Source organism: Marmota flaviventris, chromosome 19, assembly GCF_047511675.1.
Source record: "Marmota flaviventris isolate mMarFla1 chromosome 19, mMarFla1.hap1, whole genome shotgun sequence".
In the NCBI taxonomy this organism is placed as follows: Eukaryota; Metazoa; Chordata; class Mammalia; order Rodentia; family Sciuridae; genus Marmota; species Marmota flaviventris.
Genome location: NC_092516.1, coordinates 43,252,527 through 43,261,056, shown reverse-complemented (window position 1 = coordinate 43,261,056; position 8,530 = coordinate 43,252,527). Strand labels below are relative to the sequence as shown.

The window sequence follows — 8,530 nt, the reverse complement described above, 5'->3', positions numbered from 1 at the left end:
ATCATTTTTCTATAATTTTTAAAACATGTTTGTTGTAAGGCTTTCTGTGTTAAGCCGGGTTTTAGACATCATCCATAGAGTTCCTAATAAGGAGGGTAAGACTTCTCCCCTCCATCTCCTCCTCCGCTGTGGGTAGGCATGGCTCCAGCTCTTCAGGACGCTCAAGATCAGGCTTCCCTGTTCTGTGCAGACGAAACCCAGAGCCTGCTCTCACAAGCGCCCAGGCCCGGGGACGAGGGAGCTGACCCAGAGGGAGGAGGCTGAACCGGGGCCTGCTGGAGGACGGCCCTGAGGACCTGGGAAGCCCAGGGCCCAGTCCTCCTGTGGCCAGTGCCGCCCTCCGTGGCCCAGCTCACTCCTGTACTCTGGAGCAGCGCAGTACCGTGCCCCCAGCCACTGTCCTCTCCCGCTGCCACGGTGACAGCCACTTCCCAAAGAGCCTCCCAGTTGCCCTCAGTAATTCACTGTCCACAGACAGCCAAAACAAACTGTCAAAAGATGCTTCAGGCCACCCCACTCCCCAACTTAAACTGCCATCGACCTTCTCTTGTGTGTAAAGGACACAATCCAGGTGGGCTGGGGGTACACCCCTGTCATCCCAGCAGCTGGGGAGGCTGAGGCTGGAGGATTGAAAGTTGGAGGCCAGCCTCATCAACTTAGCAAGGCCCTAAGCAACACAGCGAGACCCTGTCTTTAAATAAAATATAAAAAAAAGGGCTGGGGATGGGGCTCAGTATGTACGGACCCCAGGTACCCACAAAAGAGTATACAATCCAAACTCATCCCCCTGTCTGCAAGGATCCTTGTGACCTGTCTACCTGCCCTGTGTGCTATGTCCCCACTTGGGCCTTTTCTCTCAGGTCTCCTATTTTCTCTGCTTAAAACACTCCCCCTTCCTATTTTTTTGGCCCCAGGGAATGAACCCAGGGGTGCTAACCACGGAGACCCATCCTTAACCCTTCTTATTATTTTATTTAGAGACAGGGTCTCGCTGAGTTTCTGAGGCTGGCCTCCAACTTGTGATCCTCCTGCCTCAGCCTCCAGAGCCCCTGAGATTACAGGCATGCGCCATCATGCTCCACAGGTATCCAGCCTTTAAAGGCAAGAAGGGCTTTGGAGCAGAGGGGACACCAGATCTGTTGGCCGGCAGGATTAGGAGAGGAGAAAGTCCCCCAGGATCTAGCCTGGGTCCTGTCACCATGCCCACGGGTGGGGTTTGATGCCTCTTTACGCACAGGGTGTGTGATGCCCCATTTTCTTCTGAGTCTGTGTCCAACTGGTCTGGTTTTAATTGAGATATGTGACTCCTGGAGGCTGGAGACTGCAGACCATCCCCACTCAGGATCGATGGGAGGGCCAGGCCTTGCTCTGAACCAAGGCAGGACCTTGCAGCCGAGTGTCACCGTCACCAGTGTGTATGCTGAGGACACAGGGGAGATGCCATAGTCTTGGTATCGACATGGAGGGACATTTCTTCCACTTTGGAGGAAATGAAGGTTGAGGGGAGTCAAGGCCCAGAGCCTGATGTCACTAGACGCCCCCCTAAAGGACGGGACATCAGGGCCTATTGGGGTGGAGAGGGCCTCATAAATCGTGGTCCCTCACAGGGACGGGCATGGCCGTTCCCTGGGTGGGCCACATGTGCTCCGCTCCCTAGAAGATTGGGAACAGTTGTCGTGAGCAGGGCCCTGAGTCAGAGCTGGTCCCCGGGCCAGCGCTGGGCGCCTCTGGTCCTTCTGTCCCTTCTGAACAAAAGCTCAGAGCTGTCATTTCCCAGGGCCCATGTGTGGCCTCCTGATAACTCTATCAGGCCTCTTCCCATGCACAGGGAGAAGCGGTGACCAGAGCAGGCCGACAAGGAACACAGGGGTGGCATATGGCTGGTCCGCATCGCATTCCTGAAAGCTGCATATTTTTTCTTTTTGGTGCTTGGGATTGAATTCAGGGGCCCTCGACCCCTGAGCCCCATCCCCAGTCCTGTTTTGGGTTTTATTTAGAGACGGGGTCTCCCTGAGTTGCTCAGGGCCTCAATGTTGCTGAGGCTGGCCTCCACCTTGTGCTCCTCCTGCCTCAGCCTCCCCATCCATGGCTCCTGGTTGAAGCTGCAGGGTTTGACAGTTTCTCCTCCCTCTGGAGCACAGGCTGTGGCCCCGGGGTGAGCAGAGGCTCACGGGGCTGGAGGTCCTATGTGTGGCCTGGTCTCCAGAGCTCAGGGAGGTAGGGCACAGGGGGAATGCCCACCCACATGGGCCTCCACCTTCCCAGGCCGGGGGACCATGACCGCATATGCACTGTCCTGTCTCCCTGGTGGCTGTCCACCCTGCCACCCATCCCATGTGGCCCAGCGGGTGTCCAGTTCCCAGCACAAGGCCTAGGAGAGGTGGTGAATACAGTGACCATGTCCTGGCTTCTGTCCCCACACCTGGCTGGGCGTGGCTGCCTGCTGGCACAGGCTGGTCCTGTCACAGGGGACGTGTGGCCCTAAAGACCTACGGGAGGGTGGGCACTGGGTTCTGTAGCTACCCTGGGTTCTGGGGAGGCCGCTGCATGCCCTTGGTGGGAGGCCGAGGCGCCAGGGTGGGAAGGGGTGGGTCTAGCCTGGCACCAGGCAGAGTGGCTGGGCGTGAGGCCCAACGTGTGGTGCTCCTAATCCCAAGGATGCCACCCGTCCAGGGCAGCCAGCAAGGGCCTCCTTCCTTTGGATGCCAAGCGAGGGGCACCTGGGTGTGTTAGTCCCCCTGGACTCCAGGCCCCGCATGGATCCCAGGCCCTCAGAGTCCAGCCGAAAAGAAGCAGCAGGTCCTGGAGGCCCCCAGTACCTGAGAATGGCTGAGGGCTATTTGCATGCCAAAGGCTCACTGCGATGATTTAATATATTTACAGTCTGTTAATCTATAATCATTTAATAGCACGATGGTTATATTAAATTATCCAAATAAATCATGTTTTATTATTTAGAAGAATTAAGTATAATATTAATGAAATAGAATAGATTATCTAAATAAACTGAACAATTAGATACTATAAAATCTATTTTTTTTTCTGAAACAATTTTCCAGTATATTAATTCATCTATATAAAACTTACCTTTCCACATAGGTAGAAACAATACTTGCAAAAAGTTCAGAAGTCTACTCAAAACATTTAAACTCATATGTGAAAACATTTCACAATATCACATCTAAGTTGCACAGAAGACCCCGTGATCACTAGGAAATCTACCACAGTCCAGTTTCTCCAACCCAAGGAGGTCCAAACTTTGGGTGAAAGGGTAAAGTTTCTAAGCTGCGAAGCCTGAGTTAAAATGTAAAGGATAAGATTAAGATTTGTTTTAAGTTCTGTGAAGTTTTTAAAGTTCTGTTAAGTTGCAATTTCCTGAAGTGAAATTAAGTTCTGTTTTCCTGGAACCTACAATTCATGTAGAAGTTAAAAACAACTCCTGGAAAAGCCACTGAAATGTATGTTGAAATCTCCCCTAACCATCTGGTTGCTCTGTAAAAACAACCCCCTCCCCAGAAACCGTGCAGTCCAGCACGTACACACCTTAGGGCCTAAACCAATCAGTTTAAATGTAACCCCCTCTTTAGGAATGACCTATCACTCCAGCCTGCCCTGTTCCAGCCAATGTATGTACTAATCAAGTCTAAAAATTGTTGTTTGACTTTCCCGTGGTGTATGGTGATTTGTTAAAGGAGACTGTGATGTATGTAAAGTCCCCGCCCTCCCCCCAAAAAAGTATACTTAAGCATTGTTCAACCCCGGCTCTGGACTGCTCTCCCTTCTCGAGTGGGCACGGAGCCCCAGCATGCTGGAATCTCAATAAACCCCCTCCTGCTTATTGCATAAAGTCAGTCTCTTGGTGGTCTCTTCCTCCGGTGTTAGCTGGGCCCTTACAGGGGAATAATGGGGCCCTCTTCTGCTGCTCCTCTGAAAAATAAACTTATATCAATTCTATCCAAATGCATACTTTCCATATGTGTTTCAATGATTTTTAATGCCTTTCTTGCTTCAGGTGTTAACATGCGGGGTGAATTTGGATCTGATGGACCTTTTAGGATCCCACACATCCAAGATGCTGTCAGGTAAGCCACCACATTTAGTAACTTCCTGATCCCGTAAGTTTGTACCTCCTGCAAATATCACCGTGGTGACTCTGGAGCCTCTTGCCTTTTCTTTAATACCATTTGTAACTGACTCATTCATTCCTGGGCATGTCCTCTGGTGCTCTCCAAATGGAAAGTCATAAGGTAAAGGTCATTTTCAGACAAACTCACATGAACAAACAAAAGGTTCCTCATTATTTTGGTACTTGGAAAAGGAATAATCTCTTGGCTTTTTAATTTCACTCTTGATTTCTTCAACATTATAGCTGTGAAATATCCCTCTTCATGACCTGTAATAATTTCGTAACTCCATGCTCTCTTCTTCAGATAGCTGTAATATGGGGGAATAACTTTCTGTAGAAATATTACAACTGGGCTGTACAAAGTTAAGTAGGAACCCATCCCATGAGCCCTCTCCTGCAGACTGTTTAAATCCAACCCATCAATATTCCAGGTAAGGAGAAAGAACATGCTGCCATCTTCTTGCTGAGAACTTTCAGATGGGTGGATTTTTGAACTAGTGGAATCAGTTGTTTCTTCACTGGTTAGGTCAACACAGGCCAGCAGCAGCGACACCTTATTAAAGCCTTATTTATGTTTTATTAAAGCCTTATTTATGTTTTCACCCTTTCTACTTTGTCAGAAACACTGAACAGAGTTTTGTCTTTTCTAATCCTTGTTAGACTACTGATTTAAAGAAAAACATTAAAAAAGCCAACTCTATAGACACCTTCAGAGTTTAGTTTTATAATAAAAAACTGTTTGAGTGATCAGACCTTTACATTTCTGAAGATGAAATAAACATGTAATCTTTTACCTCATTTTGCTCAATTAAATTGTTCAGAAGATCAAAGTGGTAAAGACAATGTAAAATTCAACATTTTAATACTGATGTTGTAAATTGTGTTGAAAGAGAAGGAAAATGAATTGAAGAGAGTAGAAGCTGTGCTAAAAGAGAGGGAGAGCGACCTTTCTAGCAAAACAAAGCTGTTACAGGAGGTACAAGATGAAAACAAATTGTTTCCATCCCAGATTGAGCAGCTTAAGGAACAAAATTACTAACAGGTATCTTCTTCCCCCCCTCATGAAGAATTATTGATGAAATGCACACACTTTTACAGCTAGAGTGTGAAAAACATAAATCTTTCCTTGCAGAAACAGAAGGAATTTTACAGAAGCTTCAGAGAAGTGTGGAGCAAGAAGAAAATAAATGGGAAATTAAGGTTGATGAATCACAAAAGACTATTAAGCAGATGCAGTCATCATTTATGGCTTCAGAGAAAGAGCCGCCCTATTGCCAGACAGTAAAGGTCAAATATACAATGAATACACAGCTTAACATAACCATCATCATCTCAAAGGCTTGCTGGGGTCACCTCTCAACCACTCCCTTCTGGTAATATGCCATGCATCATCCTGACTCCGCTGTGGCCCCCAACAAGAAAATACTGAGGGATGGTTGCATAAACCTATTTACTATGCCCTTTTTAGCTCTTCATAAATATTTGCTCCAAGTGTTGCAAGCTTTTATGCAAATGTGCAAGAAACTCTTATGCCTAAAGTAATGCAATAGGGACTCTTCATGTCAGATTCTACCATTGATGAACATGACCTTGATAATAGAGAAGAATTAAATAGGGAAAGGATCTTGGGACTGACAATAGGTGCCTGAATGCTTGTGTTGGGCTAATTGTAACACCTGCCCCACACAATGTCTTCTAAAACACTGTGCAGAGCAAACAACAGTTAGAGGTCTGCCACTTTCCAAGCTCAGATTCATATGATGTGAGTTGATAGAATCTGAGAACCCCTCTGCCTTCAGAGGTGTCTGTGCCCTGAAAATTTATCAGTGTTACAACTTGTTTCTCTCTCTAGTAGACTCTCCTTTTACATGCAAATATTGTCTACTGGGATAACATTTTAAGTTTGAAACAGAAAAGGGGGAATTAATTTATTTGATTTTGTTCTTCCCTGACGAAGAAGGTAAAAAAAAAAAAAATAGCTGGTAACATTTTCTAGAACTGTATATGTTGAAAGAAATCTTCTATTTATTATTAAAGACCTTCCTGCTTCCCCAAAGGATGAGGTACTTTAAAACAAAAGAATAGATATACTGAAATCATTAAATTTAGCACTAAGAAGAATTCATAACCAAAGTCTTTGTCTAGGAAACATTAAACATGAGAATGGACAGTATCTTCAATAGCACTTTTACAAAAAGAGCAGAGGCATTCTTTATATAGGCATTTCATACACTGACCTTCGAGAAGAAGCCAAGGGCATAGTGCCAAATTGAGCTCTGTGAAGACATTTCTGAAGGGGGCAAAAGTATTATAGTCCGAGTATGTTCCATTCTGATGATCTGACTTGATACAACATAAAGCCTAGAGAATCTAGAGAGACAGATGGGTAGTATGTCTAGAGGCTGCCAATTCCTCTGGAATTTTTATCAACTTAGTTATTGAATATAGCAAAATTGAGACTTCTGGTGAGTATTAAAATATTATTATTATTGTTTTGATGTTGCGCATTGTTAGAAACCCCTATATTTGTAATAATAGCAAAATCAACAATGAAAATAATAATAGCTAATATTAATGACTTTCAGGCCAGGTGCTAATTTGCATGAATTATTGAAGGCTTCCAACAATCACATGAAATAGGTATTTTTCACATAGCAACCATTTTGCAAAAGATGATGAAACTAATAGAAATTGAGCGAATTGCACACGTTCACATGGATATTAGCTACAAAGCTGACATTTAAATTCAAACAACTTTCCTCCAGATCCAATAGCAATACTCTCTACGAGCTTATGTTATATTAAATTATAGGTGGGAAAGTTGTCTCTGCAATTAACTAAAATGATTTAGCTTGTATTCTTATATGACCAAACATTTGCTTTATGTCTTCACAGAAGTATACTTGGAGCTATAAATAACAAAACTCAGCTTGGATTTATCATAATTTATCAACTACATAACTGAATTCCTAGTGCTCTTTATTATAAGTTATGGTAAATATGATATTGGCTCAGATGATTTTGATAAGGGAAATATTACTATCACCTCTTTAGACTATAAAAGAACCTAATTTTAAATATTGAAGCCAGTTTGTTTTGAGAACTGAAATGAGCACAGAAACCCGATTAGTATCTGCTATACTTTTTCAATAGTTTTGCTGAATAACTAATTTTTTTTCCTATCTACAGCAGCTATTGAGAGTATCCTCACATTGATGTAGTTTAAAAGATGGCCATAGAAACATTGTTTCCTGTTTACCTTCTTTGATATTTCCTGAGAAAAACTTCACAACAATTTCTGAATTTGAGTTTATTTTAAGAACAAATGACCAAGAATAAAACAAAAATCCTAAAATTTTAGATCACAAAGCAAACAATGCTGGTTTGAAATATATATGTGTAATTTAACATATGAAGTTGAACTTTTTGTTGTCATATAATTATATTTTTAAGTTGATATACAAATACATACCTCCCATAAAATTTGTAAGAATGAAAAACTATTAATCTCCTCATCAGAAGTTCAAGTCCAGGCCACAGATATGAGGATAAAAGGTAGAACAATGCCTGCATGTGGGAGAAGGCACCCTGGATGAGTTAGAGCACAGGGGATGGTGAAGTACTAGCCTGACTGTGCATCTACATAGGTATATTCATTTGTAAAAAATAAATAAATAAATAATAAACTGCTTATTTAAGGTTTGTGTACTTATATTGCAATTAAAATGATGCATCGTGTGTGTGTTGTTAGACCACGATGCAAGAAAAGACCACTGACTCCAATTAAAATCAAATTAAAGCAAGCTTATTATTTCGACCGGCCGGGCTGCCTTGCCCATCAAAATCGTGGGAGCCAAGGACAGCGGCGAGCCTTCTCTGTGGCCCAGTTTTATAGCCAAAAAAAAAAAAAAAAATTACACAAAGGGGGGGGGGTTACGGATAACAACACTCTGAGGAGCCTAACACAAGTTTACATTTTTGCTGGCCCAGGCATCAGAATTTATGGAGATCTTAGAGACTCAGAGAGGGTCGTTTTCTGGCCAGGGAAGGCCAGAATTTATGAGGCATCACTAAGGTTTAGGAAAGGGTTGTTATATGGTCAGGGAAAACCGGACATGGGTGAGTTCAGGGCATGGGCAGTCATTCCAATCAGCTACAACATCAACTAATGGCCAGGCCATACAGACATCCTGATATTTTTACAGAAAACAGAAATGAATCCTTCATAACTTGTGACATCTGGCTTCTGATCTAATGAGAGAACCAGGCTAGGTATATCAGTGTGTGTGTGTGTGTGTGTGTGTGTGTGTGTGTGTGTGTAAAGTACAGGCAAAAAAGAAATAGTCCCTCTAGTCCATGCAGTGTTTTTGTGAAATTAGACAAAAAGGTTTTTTGGGGGGCAGA

General features: G+C 43.7%; 1 pseudogene; it reads right to left on the bottom strand.

The window, feature by feature from the left end:
- Window positions 1–3,167: 3,167 nt before the first annotated feature.
- Window positions 3,168–6,456, bottom strand: LOC139702903 (tyrosyl-DNA phosphodiesterase 2-like; annotated as a pseudogene).
- Between the last annotated feature and the right edge of the window lie 2,074 nt (window positions 6,457–8,530).